This window comes from Pteronotus mesoamericanus, unplaced genomic scaffold (genome assembly GCF_021234165.1).
Source record: "Pteronotus mesoamericanus isolate MK-2021 breed Mesoamerican mustached bat unplaced genomic scaffold, CSHL_Meso_final contig_55, whole genome shotgun sequence".
Classification (NCBI taxonomy): domain Eukaryota; kingdom Metazoa; phylum Chordata; class Mammalia; order Chiroptera; family Mormoopidae; genus Pteronotus; species Pteronotus mesoamericanus.
Genome location: NW_026555198.1, coordinates 10,058,992 through 10,079,271, shown reverse-complemented (window position 1 = coordinate 10,079,271; position 20,280 = coordinate 10,058,992). Strand labels below are relative to the sequence as shown.

The window sequence follows — 20,280 nt, the reverse complement described above, 5'->3', positions numbered from 1 at the left end:
GCACAAGCAGGCTTGCTGCAAGATTCTTTGTATGTGAGGCAGTGGACCTGATCGTGTGCAATACCACTAGACGTCTGTCCTTTAACTTGGGAGGTTTGAGTCATTGGACAACAGTCTATCCTTCCTCCTCCCCTTCTCTTCCTCCCTCTGTCTCTTTCTAAAATGTAAGCTCCTCAATGGGATGTAAGCTTCTTGAGGGCAGATAACTTTATCTGTTTTATTACTGTTATCTCCAGCCCCTAAAATAGTGCTTGACAACTAACAGGCACCTAGTAAATACTTATTAAGTGCAATTCCTCCTTTCTTTTTAGCCATCAAACAATTATTGAGCACCTGACTCTGGGCCTGGCCCTGTGCTGATTTCTGGGGATATTGAGCCAAGCTAGAGTGCAGCCCCACAGTCCAGTGGGGAGAGCATCAAGTCATCATATTGCTGTGGAGGCAAGCATGGGGGTCAAGGGAAGGCAGGGGAGATGCACCTGACAGCCTGGAGGGTTGGAAAGCTTCCAGGAGGATGTGTTGTCTGAGTTTTGAAGGATGATCTTGAGCCGGCCAGTTGAAGAAGGATGGGGAGGGAATTCCTGGCTCAGGAAGTAGCCTGTACAAGGCCTGGCTAGTGTCGGGGAGGAACTAACTCAAGTGATTCAGGAGGAGAGCGTGCAAGGAGCCTCCTGACTCAGAATAAGCCAGTGGGGTGGATGTGGGGTGGGGAGGCCTTTACATCCCATTTGCTGGCCAACGAGGTAGATACTGGAGAGTCTTGGGAAGGTTAAAACGAAGTCGTGGTAGTAACTACAGATATTCTTGATCCACATTCAAGTTTTCGTTTTCCTTGGTCAGATGAAATTTGGGTGACCTCAGCCCCTCCCTGCTTTGCAGAGCCAGGTCCTGGACCCTTCCAAGAAGTCCACGGCAGGAGGGCCTCCAAGCCCCATAATGAGAAAGAAAGAGGGAGCGATAGCAAGAGCCTACCTGCCTGTATGTCCCTGGCTATGTGTATCCAATTGTACTCCAAAGCTAAATATATTATTCATGCCCCTGCTTTTTTTTATGAGTGGGGATATTTGCCTGTCTCTTTTATTATATTTTATTTTTCTTTCTACATAGCATAGATTCTTAAGAATAGTCTGTAATTCATCTAGGGGAAAATCAGAAAAATATTTTCTCTTTGGAAAATGGACTCAAAGAAGAGATGGGTTTTAAAAAATGATTCAGCTGTTTTATTTTAACTGAAATCACTTACTTCTGAGAACAGTGTAATTAACTGCCTGGCAATTTATAGTCTGATTCCCAGGATGTGCAAAATGGCCAGACTCATATTATCTTTCCCAACTATCAAACCTTGAAGGGAGTGAGGTCTCCATCAACAGGCCTTGGCTTTCTCTGCTCTTATAGGAGGCCGTGTGTCACAGTTGTCAGCAACTGTGTTGTTATACATTGTCCCTCACAACCCAGTAATTCCACTTCCAGGACTTTATGTTAAAGAAATAATCAGATATTGTGGGGGAAATGTTTGAGGATGCTCACTGCATTTTTTGTTATTTATATTAACCAAAAAATGAAAATAACTGAAACATTCAACAATAGGGATGTGGTTATATAAATGCTGACAGGTCTGTGTGATAGAGTACTATACAGCTAAGAAAATTTGTACTCGAAACAAATATATAAGGATATGTGGAGATGTCCAAAATAATGCTAAGTGAAAACCAGAGTATAAAAGTGCATCTAATACAATTTTATCCAAAATAAAGCACACACACATAAAAAAGAAACTGGAAGGGTGCATGCCAAAATGTTAACAAAGGTTTTCTTGAGGGCAATAACAGTGGTAACAATTGGTAACAATGGTAACTAAGACAACAATGGTTATCTTTATGGGGTTATGGGAGTGGGTTTTTTCCTTATACCATTCTGTATTTTTCAAAATTTCCTAAATGAACATATATTACTTTTAATAAATAAAGAAAAAACAATGAATGATATATTAAGGAAGAACATCTTGGGAGTTAGAAGCAGCAACTGTGGGTGAAGTCTCACTTGTCAAGTGCTTATTAGCTGCCTCATGTCTCTCAGTTGCAGTCCCTCATCTGTAAAAGGGGATTAGGTTAATACTATCCAGTTCAGAGGGCTGTTGGGAAGATCCAAAATAATGTGTGTAAAACGCCTGACACATACAATCATGCACACGATCACTAAATACTAAGAAGATGAAATTCCACAAAGCCTTTTGAAATCTCTAGATGGGGGTACTGTTAAAAGTGAAGTTATAATAAGAATGTTTCCTAAACATCTCCGAATTGCAGCCACTCTTCCCTTTTCCAGAACATGTAAAGAATGCCTGTGTGCCCACGGAGGAGTAGCATCTAGCTTTTCGAGGCTGTCAGCTCATCTCTCCCAACCCAAGGATTTTCCTTTCCTTTGACTCCTCCCTTCATTCTCCCCAACCGACATCTGTTCACTGCCTTGCCAACCAAGGGGGAAACATTCTTTGGAACTGAAGCCGAGGCACCAACAGGAGTCCTGGCAGCTATGAGATGTTTATTGTCACAGGGAATGTGTGGTGCTGGCTGACCACAGCCACCGCCATGCTGGGACACCACGGAGGGGCTTTAATGAAGCAGCACGGGAAAGATGCAGGCTGCACAACTAGGCAGCGTCCCCTGCCTTTGGGCAGAGCTCTCGTCCAAGTGTCCTGCTGGTTCTCTGTTCACCTCTTTCCTCGGGTTGTCTGCATGGCTCCTGGCTTGGCTCACCAGTTTTACAGAACCAGCTTGGTTTGGGGATGAAGAAACACCTTTATCTCACGAAACTTATGGGGCCTAAGGTTGTTTCAGCGACACATTGGGCAGTTTGCCTGAGGGTCCAATGGGCCTAATCCCCACCAGCAGGGATATGGAGTGGGTAAGCCTTGATCTCAAGACCAGGCAGCCTCAAGGTCATGGGAACACCATGGTAGTGTCTAACACATGCCCAAACCACCAGGCAGTTCAGTCATCTCCCAGGGTAGAATCCTTCACACTGCTTGTCTGATTGCATTTTTCATTTTTTAATTATGTACAGCCAAAAATAGAGACCCTAGCTGCAAATCTGAACTACTCGGAATGCTTAAAAAATTACTAATGCTGTGACCCCACCCCATACCAGCAAAACCAGAATTTCCAGGGGATGAGGCCCAGGAGTCAGGATTTTTAAAAGATCCCCAGGTGATTCCAATGTGCAGCCAAGGTTGAGAACTACTGTTAAGGTGAAGGTTAAAGCTTGAAGAGAACAGTCTAGAGTTCCCCAAATTTATTTGACCACATAATCCTTGAAAATTTGTAATGTATTTATGGATAATGAGCATGAATTATAATTCAGGCTTAGATTAAAGTAACAAGAGCCATGTTACCAGGCACCCAAAGCATAGGGAGTGCTTCCTGGAGCACAGAGGTGGTTTTTCATTTGGTGGTGGCTTTTAGAGGAATCTGTCTTTGAAGCTGTCCCTGAAGTGGCAGCAGACAGCCTTGAACCCTGCTGCCCACAGAACCAGGCAACCCAGAAAGCTGGGCGTGGATATTGAACCTGAGGGAGAAAGGGGTTCATAATGACTGATGACTTAAAGCTATTCCTGTCTGAAAAGTTACCAAGTGTTGAAAGGTTCCATGCAAGTGTTCTGTCAGATAGAGATGGAGTGTCTGTTAAAATTAAAGTGGCCAATGATGATGCTTAGAGCATGCTTTCTTGTTTTTGAGATTTCATTTATTTATTTTTAGAGGGAGGAATGAAGAGAGGGAGGGAAACATTGGTCAATGTGAGAGAGAAACATTGGGTCGGCTGCCTTCTATGCATGCCCTGACCAGGACCAAACCCACAGCCTGAGCATGTGTCCTGACAGGGAATCAAACCAGCGACCTTTCCCTTTGTGGGAAGACACCCAACCAACTGAGCCACAACGGTCAGGGCTCAGAGCACGCTTTGAGACCTGGTTTCTTATCTACTTTTGCCCTTGCAACAGACCAAGAGAGCAAACTTGGACTTTCAAAAATTCAAAGTATCTGTTACAAAATACCTACAGGGTGGTTCAATTCAATCATTTACCTTTGGTGGTGAGTTTCATAGCCCACAGCAATGCCAATACAGAGCTAATTATCAGCCTAGAAAATGAACTTATTCCACTCTTTGAAGAATTGAGGTAAGTTGTGGAAGTTTCTTATTCTGACAGTGGTTTCGATGTCCAAATTATCTTCATTATAACAGACGCGATATCAATCCAGCAATCTTTAGACCACAACAGTACTTGTGTCCAAGTACTCAAGAAGGGCCCCTTTTTCCACCTTATACTAAAAAAGGAGTGGTATGGATAGATTGGTTGTTATCTTTTCTTGTGTAGATCTTTTTTTATTTACTGAGATTTGGGCACACCACAGAAATGGTTCAGTATATCATAGCCCCCTATGGCGTTAGTCCAGTGACCAAACCTGCATGAGATTCTACTCTGTGGGTCAGAGTCAAAATGGTACTTTGGTACACTTGAGCCATGAAATTCTCCCTCTTGTTCAATGCAGCCAGGTGTGCAGAGTGAAGCAGACCCTTGTTTTTGTGAATAATAATGAGGACATATTTTTTCATATTGTTTTATTTCTTTGCATTAAGTGTAGGGAAGATAAAATGACTTGGGAAAAGTAATGAAATCACTTTCCTGTGTATGTATTATTTTGTAGTATAGATGAATATTACTAATTGAGTTCAGTCTTCTCAGAGGGTGCTGCTCTTTAACGAAAATGATAACTAATAGTTTTCCCCACCACTCTGATTAACCAATCAGTGTTTTAATGTTTGTATGTCCTTTATAAAATTTAGATGTGATTTATTATCAAACTCTGTTTCCAATGTTGGTACATATGTAAACATGATAGTACAGACATTTTTAAATACATGAGCAAAAATAAAATAGTATTTTTAAAAGTGTAAAAAAATAAAGTATGTGACAAGAAGTGGTTTCACAGATGAATTTATTGTAAGGGACAATAGTACGAAGTTATAATTTTATAAGAGAACAAAGGCAATTGTAAAAATTAAGCCATTTTATGAACAAAAAATAAATATATGGTAAGGTAAAGAATCTTTTATTTTACATTTTTTGGTTACAACGTCACCAAAAACACTAATATTTTCAATAAGAACAATATTTTCAATAGATATTCAGATCAGTTGCATTTTTATATAACAATAATGAACTATCAGAAGGGAAACTAAGAAAACAATCCCATTTACAATTGCATCAAAAAATAATAAAATACCTAGGAATAAATTTAACCAAGGAGGACTTGTACTAGGAAAATTATAAGATATGAAGAAATTGAAGATACAAATAAATGAAAGCATATACTATATTCATGGATAGGAAGACTTACATAGTTAAAATATCTATACTACCCAAAGCAATCTATCGATTCAATGCAATTTCTATCAAGATACCAATGGTGTATTTCACAGAACTAGAACAAATATTCCAAAAATGTATATGGAACTACAAAAGACCCAGAATAGTAACAGTAGTTTTGAGAAAGAAGAACGAAGTTGTAGGAATCATGCTACCTGATATCAAACTATGCTACAAGGCCATAGTAATCAAAACAACATGGTACTGGCATAAAACAAAAATAGACACATAGATCAGTGGAGCAGAATAGAGAGCCCAGAAAAAAAAAAAAACCATGCCTTTATGGTCAATTAATATTTGACAAAGAAGGCAAAAACATACAATGAAGTAAAGACAGTCTATTCAATAAATGGTGTTGGGAAATCTGGATAGATACATACAAAAAAATGAAACTAGACCACCTTCTTACACCATATACAAGAATAAACTCAAAATACATTAAAAACTTAAATGTAAGACTCAAAACCATAATACTCCGAGAAGGAAACATAAGCAGTAAACTCTCTGATATTTCTCTTTGCAATCTTTTTTTTTTCTGATACATCTCCTTGGGCAAGGGAAACAAAAGAAAAAATAAGCAAATATGACTACATCATATTAAAAAGTTTTGCACAGCAAAGCAAACCATCAACAAAATAAAAAGACAACCTATTGAATGGAAGAAGATATTCACCACTGATATATCTGATAAGGGTTTAATATCCAAAATTCATAAAGAACTCATACAACTCAACACCAAAAAAACAAACAATCCAATTTAAAAATGGGCATAGGACCTGAAAAGACCCTTCTCCAAAGAGGACATACAGATGGCCAATAGATGTATGAAAAGATACTCAATATCACTAATTGTCAGAGAAATTGAAACTAAAACCACAATGTGATATCACCTCACACTTGTCAGAATGACTAGCTTCAATAAATTAACAAATTAAAAAGTATTGGCAAGGATGTAGAGAAAAGGGAGCCTTCATGCACTGTCAGTGAGAATGCAGATTGGTGTAGCCACTATAGAAAACACTATGGGAGGTCCTCAAAAAATTAAAGGTGGAACTCTCTTATGACCCAGCGATTCCACCTCTGGGTATGTGAGTATATTTGAAGAAATCTGAAACACTAATTCAAAGAGATATATGCACTCCTATATTCATTGCAGCGTTATTTACAATAGCCAAGATATGGAAGCAACCCAAGTTCCCATCAATAGACAAGTGGATAAAGAAGATGTAGTACATATATACAATTAAATACTACTCGACCATAAAAAAGAATGAAATCTTACTATTTGTGACAGCATGGATAGACCTAAAGGGTATTATGCTAAGTGAAATAAGTGAGACAGAGAAAGACAAATATCATATTATTTCACTTATATGTGGAATCTAAAGAACAAAATAAATGAACCAACAGGATTAAACAGACTTATAGACACAGAACAGACATGGTTGCCAGATGGGAGGCAGATTGAGGTACTTAGTGAAAAGTGAGAAGGGATTAAGAAGTAGAAATTAGTAGTTACAAAATAGTCATGGTAATGTAAAGTACAGCATAGGGAATATAGTCAATAATATTGTAATAACTCTGTATGGTACCAGGTGGGTACTGGAAATATCAAGGGGAGCACTTTGCAAAGTATATGATTGTCTATCCACCTGAAACCAATACAAAACTATATTGAGTGTAAACTCCAATTGAAAAACAAAATTAAATTTTTAAAAAGAACAATATTTTTGCTTTCTTATGTCATAACTACTTAATGTCACACATGATGTTACTGGGTTGGATCCCTACATCAGGTCAACCTCAACTTCCTTCTCTTTGCAAGAAGATATAAGATTTCTCTATGCATAGGGTTGCTGGGGTGGAGGGAAGAGGAAAGAAACTTCCAGTTGGGCATATTTCTTGTTCTAAATTAGGCTACACCAGAAACCACAAAGAGAAGTTGAAATGGTTGCCTTTGAGTCAATATGTAGATCAGGCTCCCTGCTCTCCTGCATTCTCAGATGGGCACACCATTTCTTGCAGGTAGATTATTGCATTAATGACAGTAATAACAGCTATATAAATGAGTTTAGGATTTTTAAAACCCATAGTTTCTTCAGCAAATGCAATTTGGAAGAAAAAGTATTTATCTTTTAGATTTTTCCCCCTTCATAATCCCAATAGAAATAGAGTTTTAGAATGTGGGTCTAGGCCAACAGCTACCCAAAGCAAGGTAGAGAATTGGTTCAAAAGCATTTCGGAGTCAGTGGACACCCTGACTTCCACTGCTGAACTTCTCCTGTGCTATTTTGGGGTCCTGAGATATCCTATCAGCAGCCCCTGAGAAATTCTGGGGCAAGGAGGACAAGGGAGAGAGGAGAACTATGAGGAGCACTTTTAGTATTCTTCCCTTCCTGCTGTGATCAGAGGGGAGAGATGCTAAAGGCAACCCCTGTGGTTTGCCTCCAAGCAGTGACTGATATCAAGGATGACAAATAAGCATCAAAAGAGGCAGCATCACTTCAGAAGACTCTGTTTAAGAAAGCCAAGAAGTGTATTTTCAGGAATTGTTCCACTCAAAATAGTGAAAATTAAAGAAGATTTAGTACTAAAAATTGGGGAAGAGTCCAGCTCCCGAAACACTTTGCTAAGAGAGACTCAGGTCTTGAGGATTCTGGAGAGCTAATTCTCACTGCATTCCAATTTCTAGCCTGTATTACCTCTGGGCATAATGACTTACATAAGTTTACTCCCCATTGTGAAATTTTTTTTACCATAATTCCAAGTTAATGAAAATGGTAGATTTAGGAAACAAATGTTATTGACTTGCACAGACTTGTGCCTGTATTTTCAAAGTCAACGCACATGGGGAGGAGATGGTGAGGCAGGGGGAAGAAACAATGAGTGTGACAACCCTCTTCATTACAGTGAACATATATTGGGCCCCTGTTAGATGCCAATGGGAGCTGGTAGCATATGTGTATATGGCAAATAGGTGTCCCTTTCAGGAAGAGAGATGGCAAAAGGGGGCCTCCTCTAGATGGACCAATGAGGAAAACCCACCCCTTTTGGTGGACCTTTTAGACAAAGGCACCATCTCTGAGCATAGCAATTAGAAAAAAAAATCTCTTTTTCTGGTCATAACTGTTAAAAATTAGAGCATCCAATTTCTTTTAGATTTTATTTATTTATTTTTATGTATTTATTTATTTATAGAGAAAGGAGGAAAGGACGGATAAAGAGAAGAGAAACATCAATGTGTGGTTGCTTCTCATGCGCCCCTCTGGTGGGGACCTGACCTGCAACCCAGGCATGTGCCCTACTGGGAATCAAACCGGTGACCTTTGGTTCACAGGCTGGCACGCAATCCACTGAGCCACACCAGCCAGAGCTGGGTGGACCAATTTTTAAAAGTCACCCTCTCTGGACATAATAATTAAATAAAGGTGCCTCTTTCTTCATGTGCAGTCAAACAGGGTACTGGGTTTAGCTGAATTTTGTCACCAACCTGAAGTGCCCCTGTAGGAATATAATTTGCACAACAATACAGGAGGTCCTATAGTACCCTGCGCTGGGCCAGGCACCAGGCACACAAATATATATGAGCTAGACCTTGTTGTTGAGGAATTTATAGAACTCCTCCTTCTAACCACTACCCTCTAACTCACTCCATGTGCTGCCAGCTCCACCCATGCTACATGCTCCCTGGCAGAGCTGCTCTTTATGGTGACAAAACGTCTACCCTCCAGATGCACAGCTGCTGTCTGCTGTCTGCTGTCAGAGGGGCTGTGCTGCTCCTATCTGTGGCTCCAGGCTAATTATCTACTTTCTACAATGAGCAACGAAGGCCAGTTGTTCATTGTAAGGGCTCATTTCTTATGGATTCTAGATGGGAAGACAAGAACATCGCTTCACACTTCAGTATGTGTTTGAAAATTTTGTTGGTTCTGTTTAAATGTGCTTTTCGATGGTGAGTTTGGGCATAGCTGAGATATTTTTCTTCCTTAATTTTCATGTTCTTTAATAAGGGAAAGCAGTTTAATCTGGTGACTTAGAGCCAGTTTAAAGAGCTAATTCCTACCTAGCTCCTTGTATGGTACTAAGACTATGCCAGGTAGTACTGACTGAATTGATAAGATTTGTCTTTTGCTCTTGAGTCTTGATAGTTGGGAAGAAAGCATGGAAGGAGACAAGCTCACTACGCACTGCTGGGTCCTATGTGAAAAGCATAGAGCACAGAGGCAGGGGAGGCTTCTTTGGCCTTTTCCACTCTTGTCTTCCTGAAAACACCTATTCATCCATCAAGACTTTCACCTGGTCATTCCCTCCTTGGCACAGCCTCCTCTGACTCTCTCTGCTATGTTCCTGCTGTACTTTGTTCACTTTTGCAACCCATGGCTCCCCTGGTGGCCCAGCTTGGGAAGGGATAGTTGAGGCAGAGACTGCGAAATGTGTATTGACTTCTTGAATTCATTTTTATTTCCTTTCCTTTACCACCTCTTGAAAATAACATGACCCTCTTCCCTGAAACTCAGAAGAACAACCTGGCCACTCCTGGGACTAAAGTGAACTGGAAGCCAGAAGTTAGCAATCCCTCTCTAGAAGAGAAAGCCTGTATTAAAGGTTGTGGGGATTTGCAAAAAGCATAGAACTACTGCAGCCTTCACATCCTGATACGTTTAGATGAGTTTGAAGGGTTTCCTCAACCTCAAGAGAAATCAGAGTTACATTAGGTGGCTGTGGGCTAGTGACATCCCTTAGAGGTAGAAAGAAGCCCTGGTAATAAGCCCAGCTCACTTTGCTTATTTTGCCCTAGAGATAAGCCCAATTCCAGTATTTGCTAAAGAGGGTAATTTCAGTGCTCAGCCTCTGTTTTCTATTTGCTGGCATGATCAAATAAAATCCAAAATGGAAAAAAACCTTTGTAAACAAAAAAATCACCCCCAAAATGTTAGATATTATCATCCTCGAGAACAAGGATAGTGATTAAGTCATCCCTTTATCTCTAGATTGGAAGTAGGCACACTGCAAATGTTTGTTGAATGACCAAGTGTTCTAGTAGGAGATAGGTGTTTGTATTTCTTTAAAGTTTTCCATATTATCTAACAAATATGCCATACTAGTTAATACTTACCTTTAGCTGTCTTGTAATGTCTGCTATTTCCAATGCTCTCAAGCTCCCAACAACCAAGAGATGGTTTATTGACTCCTAGGTATTTTTGCCTGCATCAGGATGTACCACTGCCAAGTGAACATGACCTTTTTCTGAAGAGCCCAGTTCTCCTACCAGACTCCTCAAGGTTGGGGGCTATATCCTATCCATATCTGTGCTCCCTAGTGCCCTGTTATGCAGCAAGTGTTCAATATATATTTTCTGACTGACTAATAAGAAGAGGGAGTAGCATGTTTCTGCATATGTATTTGGCCAGCCAAATCAAGTACAGATATTGGAAAGCGACAAATGTCACAGCTGCATTATGCCACCTACTTTTGCACTGAGGTCACTCCCCCTTTCTTAAAATTAAAGAACCTTTGGACAAAAAAAACATGGCTTTTATTATTATTTTTAAGAGCCTTCCAGTATGGGAATTATTACTTCATTTATTCCTCACAGCAATTCCATGATATAGTTACCATTATTATCCCTATCTTCTTGATGAGGACACAGGCTCAGAGAAGAATAATTTGATAAAAAGTTGTGAAGTTTAGGATCCAGAATTTGAAACCCTGATGCATTCTCTCAATCACAATGAATAGGGAGTTAGTGGTACTGAAAGCAAGGAGCAGGAAAGGAAAGTGTTTCTATCACTGTCAGGGAGGAGCTGAGGTTAGGGTAGAATCATATGGAGGGCTTTTTAGTGGGACATGGGAGACTCAGTAGGACTACACCTGATTGGACTGAAAAGAGAATTCAAATTTCTTGGGGAAACTAGGGAAATAAAACAGAAAATTGAATTTTTCTCTGTGAAATTAATGAGCATTTTTGCATTTATTTCAAACTTAAGAAGCACTTTTCCCTGTGTTATCTATATAGTTCTCATGACAGCCCTGTGAGTTATTACTTCTATTTGAGAAATGAAAAAAAAATAGACTTAGACCAATTATAACTGACTTTCCCATGGCAGCAAGTGGGAAGGTTATGAAAACCAAGAAACCATTTATTCATTCAATAAATAGTACATGTACCATGTACTATTTTAGGTGGTAGGGATACAACAGTCAATAAGACAGACAAAACTCTTTGTTCTCATGAAGCTTACAAAGTAGATAAACTATGACTTATTTCTTTTCAATTACTCTCTGTCAAGTAATGGATATTGGCTTTGGTTTTCAGTGTTGGCTGTGTTTTAGAGTCATCAGCCACGCTTTGAAAAAGCACTGATGTCTGGGTCCCACTCCAAACCAGTTAATGAGACTCTCTGGGAGTAAAGTTCAGGCACTGGTGTGTGTGTGTGATGTGTGCTTTAAACCTTCTCCAGAGGGTTTTAGGTGGTTTAGTGTGCAGTCAGGCTTGAGAGCTTTGGTTTAGAGAAGTGGTTCTCAACCTTGGCTGCTCATTAGATTGACCTTGAGAACTTAAAAAGATATATACACTGATGTCTGGACTTCACCTCTGAGATGAATTACATTAGACTCTCTACTGTTGTATCCAGACATTTGTAGTTTTAAATGGGCCTCTTCAAACAGTGCTACTGAGTTCAGAGAGTGGGGTTCACATAAGCACTTGGGACAAAAGACATCTTAATCCTATGATCTCAGACAGCTCTCCTCAACTCTCAAGCCTATGGGTCATTGGTTTTTCATTCTTGAAAGAAATACTTATTGAACACCTACTATACTGCTGGTGAGTCCCTTCCTTTTCCCAGGTTCTGATTCCGCCTTTGTGTGACAAAGTTGATCATCTCTAAGGCTTATTGCAGCTCAAACAGTCTATAATTCTACAAGTGAGATCTGGGCTAGGAGTGCTAATGGCTCAGAGGACTCACTCTTGGAGACCTGAGTTAAATTATATGTCCTCTTTACAGTAGTGTGTGTTGCTTCTGAGAGACAGAAATTCATGAAAATCTAATAATGTGTGGATGAGTCTTTTTTTTTCACATAGAACAGTCTGTCCGCAGGGAGCATATGGACTTTTCTTCCTTCAGCTCATTAACCATTTTGCTGGCCACAGGATTGGCAACACAGATGGACATACAAGGGCAGGCTCAGAGGGGAAGACTCAACAGGGTCAGGCTGTGAAAGTCAGCCAGAGAGAAGAGGAAACAAATATATGTGCCTTGCATACCCAAAGCACCTGGAAGCAGCAAAAAGCAAGCTAGAAAAAGGCACCTTCACATTTGGCCTAGTTCTCTTTGCACCTATAATTGGTCAGCACTGGCAGAAGAGAGATGATAATCATAGCTGTTGAGAGGCAGCATAGTTAGCGTAATGGTTAAGCTCACATACCCTTGGGCCACTCACCCTGGTTTTGAATCCGTCTTCTGCCAGTTGCTTTCTTTATGATGGTCCTGGACAATTAGCCTGACATCTCTTTGCATTAGTTTCCCTATCTGTAAACTGGGGCTCATTATAATAGTGCCTGCTTCATAGGTATGTCATGAAGATTATAAGCTTGGCACCCAGTAAGTGTTTTTATACAAAGATTATACTGATTTTGAGTAAGTGTCCAGCACTCTACTTGTATTCGCTCCCTAATCTGTAGTTTGCATGGAGTAGGCACTATCTTCCCAATTTTATAGATGAAGAAATCAAGTCACAGAGATGTCACCTGGAAAAAGACCTACATAGTAAGTCACAGAGCCAGGATTTGACCTCAGGGGACTGATTCCTTTGCACCTACTGTTGATGTTAGAAACATCGAAACCTGTAGAGAATTTTTATACTAGTTTATTTGAGCCCGACTGATGACATAATGAGGAACAAGATCTCAAAAGCTCCAGTTTTGCAGTGTCTTTTATACATTTGGAATTAAGGAGGGAACATAAGGAAGATTACACGAAGTGGGAGAAAACAATGTACAGGACAGCTAACAAGATTATGTGCTCTCTTGAGGGTAGTTAACTTTCTGAGGGGCCTGAAAAAGAGGATTACTCTGGTATTTCAAAGGTGTGTTCACCTAGATGCACAAGAACAATGGACAAGGCTTGCTGAAGGCAAAGACACCCCTTTTTTGTATGCCTGGGCCATGACTATCTACCATTACCTGCTCAGTTAGGAATTTATGATCAGATCACCCTGTGAGGTTACTTTTGCTCAGATTAATTACAGAGCACCTTTTTCTTCCACACCACTCAACCACAAGGTTATATAGCATAATGATATAGCCATTATCTTTATTTTGAGGCCCACTGATAAAGGAACTGAATTGGGCACTAGAGATGCTGAAAAGGATGAAACCTGGGTCCTCCCTAGGGGAGTTTACACTGTAGTAAGAGACAGCAGACATATATATATAAAAGAAGATTGCAATCAGAGATGCATAATGCTTGATGCCAAGGGAGTTCAGAGAGTAGTCAGTGACAACTTTGTTATGATGTCTGGCTTTGAATTGGGTCCTTGACAGATACAGGTCCGGTGTTCTGGAAAGAGGGAGCTGTATGAAAAAAGACAAGGAGATAATGCTGTGGGTGGTATTTTGGGGGACTGGGGGAAAGCACCCATCCTCTCTATGATATTGTGGGGAATCCTTGGGAGGCCCCTCAAACTCAATGCCAAAGTGAGGAGGTACATCATGTTGCTGGGCCTTTATCTGGGGATGTTGTGGAAGCAGATGGAACAGAAGCACAATCTTAGGCTGTTGTAGCTGCACAGATCATAAGAAGACTTTCCAGTCCAAATACTTTATAGCACAGATAGGGAAAACCGAAGCCCAGATAGGTGCAAGAATCAGCCCCAGAAAGCCAGCAGCAAAGTGGTAGACTTTGTCAGGCCTATATTTCTGTTGTGCGGTGATGCATAAGAGAGCCTGGGCCATTTACTGGAGATACAATTTAGTAACACCCAAGTCTGCTCTTCTAGACCCAGAACTCATCGTCAGAACTTGCTTCCAAGTTTTTGGTTTTATTTAATTTCCTGTCCTGTCATAGATTAAGACTTGAACATGAGGCTTGGCAGATGTACTATGGAGGCCATGCAGTGTGAGTTGAGAGGAAGACAGGGCAGGGACCGAATGTGAGAGCCACCCTCTAAGACACTGGTGTTCTTAATTTTTTTCAGAATATTATTTTTAAATGCATTAGATAAAGTAGATAGACTTACAAAGGGAAACAATTACACTGAAATACAGATATCAAAAATTTTTTTGAATTGTGATAGGGTAATATGTGTGCTTTTTTGATAACATTTTAAATTATAAGATCTAACAGCAGGTCTAATGATTACTGTAATTTTGAATGAATGTAAGCGAAATTTCCAGATACTTGTGACAACTGTCATATGATATGCAAATCTGTGATTTCTACTACTGATAAAGCCACAGGTACTGTTAACACTTCTGTGGTTTGTTGCCTACACTCATCATTTCAATTAGAGGTTAGTGAAAATAAAGAGGCAGTTTTTTTCACAGGTCTCCTGAACTCTTTTCATGTACCTCTTGAGGGTCTGCAGACCCCAGGTTAAGAATCCCTGCCTTAAGACAAAGCTAGAGAACTGACCCAGTATAGAACCTTAATCTTGCTCTAGGAACTAACTTTGAGAAGAGACTTGATTATCCTGAAACTACATTTAAGATCCTAGGTGTGTGCAGACACATGCATGGGCAGATGTCAGTAGTGCTGTCCTCCAAACAGTCTGGCTTTCCTTCTTCCAGGTACGTGACAAGACTGCACCTATTCACCCCTTTGCAGTAGATGTGGCCATGTGACTTGCCTGAGGCAGTGAAATATGGCATTCTCCTGCTCCAAAGCCTCTTGTGGCTCCTCATCATTCTCAGGATAGATTCTACTTTCACTCTGGCCCCCTCAGCTGCACCGGTCTCAATTCTGTTCCTCACCAAGATCATTCATGCCTCAGGGTCCTTGCACAAGCTATTGCTTCTGGCTGGGACTCTCATCCTCCATATCTGAGTATGACTGGCTAATTCTTCAGCTTTAGACCTCACCTTCCATTTTAAGACCTTTAGCTTTATTGAAATATAGTTCACATACCCAGAATTCCCCAATTTAAAGTGTAGAATTCAGTGGCTTTTAGTGTATTCATGGAGTTGTGCAACCCCACCACATCAATTTTAGAACATTTTACTACCCACCCAAAGAAACCCTGATCCCCTTAGCCATAACTTCTTAATTCCCCATCTACCAACCAGCTCATGATAACTACTAATCTACTTTCTGTTTCTATATATTTTATTATTCTGAATATTTCATATAAATGGAATCATACATGTGGTCTTTTGTGTCTGGCTTATTTCATTTAGCATGATGTTTGCAATGTTCAGCCATATTGTAATATTTATCAGTGCTTCATTTCATTGTATTGTTATGCCACAGTTTATCCACCATGCACTAAAAGACATTTGGGTTGTTTCTATCTTTTGGCTATTATGAATACTGCTGCTATGAACATTTAATTTCAAAATTTTGTGTAAACATGCTTTCATTCCTCTTGGGAGTAAACCTAGGAGTGGAATTGCTAGGTTATATGGGAACTCTACATTCCACCTTTTTTTTTAGAAAATGAGATTCCATTTATTGAGTGACTTTATGTATGGCGACTGGGAAGAATACAGTTAAGAGTGAGTCTCTAACTTCCTTCCTCCATTCTTTTTTTTTAAATTAATTAATTAATTTTTTCAAATACACTTATCTCTGCCTTCCCCCCACCACTTTCCCTTGCTCCCTCCCTCAGCTCTTCCCCTTTGGTTTTGTCCATGAGTCCTTGCTCTATGTTCCTTGACTTGCCCCTTCCCTTCCTTTTCCCCTGCCCCCCCACCTCCTTCCCTCTTGTCTCTGTTGGTTTCTTTTCCTTTCAGTGTTGCTGGTCTTATTTTCCTCGCATCTTTGTATTGTTGGTTAGGTTCCGCTTATAGGTGAGATCATATAGTATTTGTCTTTATTTCACCTTTAGAGGAATTGCCAGGCTGTTTTTCTCAGAGGATGTACCATTTTACATTCCCAACAATAGTGTACGAGGGTTCCAATTTCTCTGCAGCTTTGATATTTCTCTGCATTCAATTTCTCTATATCCTTCTTATTTTTAATTGGATTGTTTGTTATTTTTTCATGGAGTTGAGTTCTTTATGTATTTTTTTTTGTCATCCGAAGAAGTCTGTAACACTTTTATATATTTCTTCTTGAGAGGTTTTATATATTTCTAAACCCTTTCTAGAGGTAAAAAAGGTAAAAAAGGACACATATTTGTACATGATGGTGACCAGATTTTATATTCAATTGGCATCCTACATTTTGTCACTTGATATATCCCCACGTCTCTTATTGTAAACATAATATCCCATCAGGTGGGACACACCATAATTTATCTAATTATCTATTGCTGCACATTGAGATTATTTTTGAATTTTCTCAATTTAATGTGATGGGCATCTTTATGCAGAAAAGCCTTTTCTGCATTGAGGATTATTTCCCTGGGCTAGTGGCTATTTTTTTAAGGCTTTGATACATTTTGCCAAATTGCTTTTCCAAAGAGGATGTACTCAGCTATACTTGGGCAGTTAGTTCTCTTGAAGCTGCCTGGTACCAGAGGAATTTTAAAGTTGTAGCCACACTTGGGTGGGAGGATAGTTTGTTCAACTCTTCTTTTAAATTATTTAAGGTCTGGATTCTTATGTAATTTTTTTAAATGAAAGTATAGTATGGAGAAAATAAAGAAATTGTGAGTGAGTCGCAGGATGCATTTCCATAAACTTAACACTCCCGTGTCCCCAGCACCAACATCAAATTACAGGACATTCCTAGTCACCCCCTCCCAAGGGTAACCAGAATCCTGACTTCTAACACAGAAGGTTTGTTTCACTCTTTTGTGAACTTTATAAACATTGATCATGCCATATTCATTTTTGTGTCTTGCTTCTTTTGATTAACATCATGTCGGCGAGAGTCAACTGACTGGTGTGGAGCAATAGTGAGTTTACATTCCTAGTGCATAACGCTCCAGTGTTTGGACGGACCACACTTCCTTATCCCTTTTCCCTGTGGATGGACACGTGGGCATTCTCCAGTGTGGGCTGCCATCCACAGTGCTGCTGTGACCATTCTAGTGCATGTCCTCTGAGGAGCGCACGGATGCTTTTCTGCTCGGCATACAGTTAGGAATGGAGTTGCTGGCTCATCGCAGTTATATATTTTCTGCTTGCTCCTCCAATTTTTAAAGGATCACCTCTAGTTGAAAGGATGCGGAGGTTCAACATCAATGATCGCATCAAGGAGCTGGGAATGTTGATCCCCAAGGCCAATGACCCGTGAGCTGAGCAGGGGTTTCTGCGGGAAGGGTGGGGGCTGGGTAGGAGCTGGAGCAACCCACCCCAAGCTGCTAGCCAGGGGGAAGGGAGGGAAGAGAATCCTGTGTTTTGGATATTAATCCCCTGTCAGACATATGGTTTGTAAATATTTTCTCCCATTTCTGTGGGTTGCTTTTTCATTTCCTTGATAATATCTGTTGATGCACAAAAGTTTTCAATTTTGATGATGTCCAATTTATGTATTCTTTCTTTGGTTGCTTATCCTTTCAGTGTAATATATGAGAAACTCGTATAATCCAAAGGCAGTCAGATTTACATCTGTGTTTCCTTCTAAGAGTTTTATAGCTGAGCTCTTACATTTAGGTTTTTGATCCATTTTGAGTTATCTTTTTTCTATGGTGTGAGGTAATGTAATGGTCCAATTTCATTCTTTTGCATGTGGAAATCCAGTTGTCCCAGTATCTTTTGTTGAAGAGATTACTCTTTCCCCATTGAATGTTATTGACACCGTTTATTTATCAATTTATTTCCGGACTCTCGATTCTATTACATTGATCTATATGTGTGTCTTTATGCCAGTGCTACGCTGCTTTGATCATTATACGTTTGTAGTAAGTTTTGGAATTGCAAAGTATTTTTCCTCCAACTTTGTTTTTCATTTTCAAGATTGTTTGGGCTATGCTGGGTCCCTTGGGTTTCTACATGGATTTTAAGATCAGCTTGTCCATTTATGCAGCACTGATTAGTTTTGTATACTTCTTTACTCTTTATCAAGGATATCCACGTTCACTTATTCATTCAATCAATATTGGTTGAACACTTAATATGTGCCAGGAACTGTGTCAGGTGCTTGGAGACACCATGGTGAGCAAAAATGGCTATGGCCTTTACCTTCAGGAAATTAATAACCTAGTAGGAGAGGCAGACATTATTCAAGTAATCACAAAAAGTAACTTAAAATGAAAAATAGAGGACTGTTGCAATAGCAGTGGCAGCTGCAGCAGCCCCCCTCTTTCCAAATATGAGCACCAAAGGTGCCAAGTAGCCCACACAGGCAATTAGAGAAAATGGCAGGTGATACTGATACCGAAGCAATGCTTGAGGCTCCTTACAAGGAGACTTACCTAATGGTGTCTCACTTTTACTTCCATTAATTCACTTTTGATTCCAGTGTGAACTGTCAAACATAAGGGTTAAATGTATGACAGAGGTGGCATCAAGCTCTTACAGCCCCACCCCTCTAATGGAAATGGGTAAAAATCTCAGGAATGACCTCGGTCACAGAAAATCAATAGTGGCCAGCTGCTAGCGTGGCCACTAGGGGATTAGGGAGAAATAGAGCCATGGTACTGACCAAAAGGAACATAGCACTTGGAATAAAACTCAGAACAGGACTTCATTCATGTTTTAAAGAAATTCTATTTAACCAGTTCAGTACTGTAAATCTGAATAACTTAATATCTGACCATATAAGAAAGTAAAATTTAACATGTTAATATAAAAAATAAATAATATAAAGAATTGACCTAATCTTGGCAGACTGTGAAAATCTTTTCTGGAGAAATTAACAATCAAGAATGTGCCTGGAGCTAGAAAGGGTTTAGGAAGACTATTCCAGACAGCAAGAACACCCCGTGCAAACCCTGTATGGAAGGAGGGAGTGTGGTGGATTCTAAGAAGTGCAAGGAGGCAAGTGTGGTGAAACACAAGGGAACAAGAGAAAGAACAGCACTAGGTGAGGGACAGTTGTATGAAGGTGACCAAACCCCCAGGGTCTTGTGGGCTGTGGAAAAAGTCCTAAGATTTTATCCTAAGAACAACAGGAAGCCACCGAAGCAGAGAAGTAACATGATCTGATTTTGATTCAAAATGCTTAGCTGGCTCCCGTACAGAGAATGGACTGGAGGGGGATGGGCCAGAGCAGAACCAGTTAGGAGAGTATTACTGTAGCCTGAGGGAGAAAAAACAGTGTTTTTGAGACGGGTGGTGATGAAGACTCTGGAGAGGAGGTGGACAGATTCACAGATGCCAAAGAAATTGAGGAGGTTTTTGAGACAGTTTTCAGTTAAGGAAGACACAGGGTCTCTGGCCTAAGTGATAGTGTTAGGATGGTGGTCTTCATTGAGTAAAGAATAGTGGAGCATGGGCAGCTTCAGGAGAGGAATCAGTGCTATTGAGTTTGAGGTGCCTTGCAGATGTCCTAAAGCTTTTTTATCTTCACTCCAAATCATCCCTGTCAAGAAGGTATAGAACCTTTGCCCTCATTTTGCAGATGAGGAAACTGAGTAACAGAGAGGTTCTCATGGCTTGCCTAATGCTGGGAAGCCAGTAAGTGGCAAAGCTAGACCAGAATCTTATTATTCTAAGAACAACCCCATGCTCTTTCTTTTCTATGACACCAGAACTGACTATCTAGAAAGGTCCATCCCAAATAGTTAAAAATAATCAGAGAAAATCA

General features: G+C 40.0%; 1 protein-coding gene and 1 pseudogene across 1 annotated transcript in view; both read left to right on the top strand.

Moving 5' to 3' along the window:
- The window catches only part of NHSL2 (NHS like 2), a 229,236-nt gene that overhangs the window by 6,605 nt on the left and 202,351 nt on the right, over positions 1 to 20,280 (top strand). The gene's annotated exons all lie outside the window — the stretch shown is intronic.
- Positions 3,587 to 17,826, top strand: LOC129075512 (ragulator complex protein LAMTOR3-like; annotated as a pseudogene).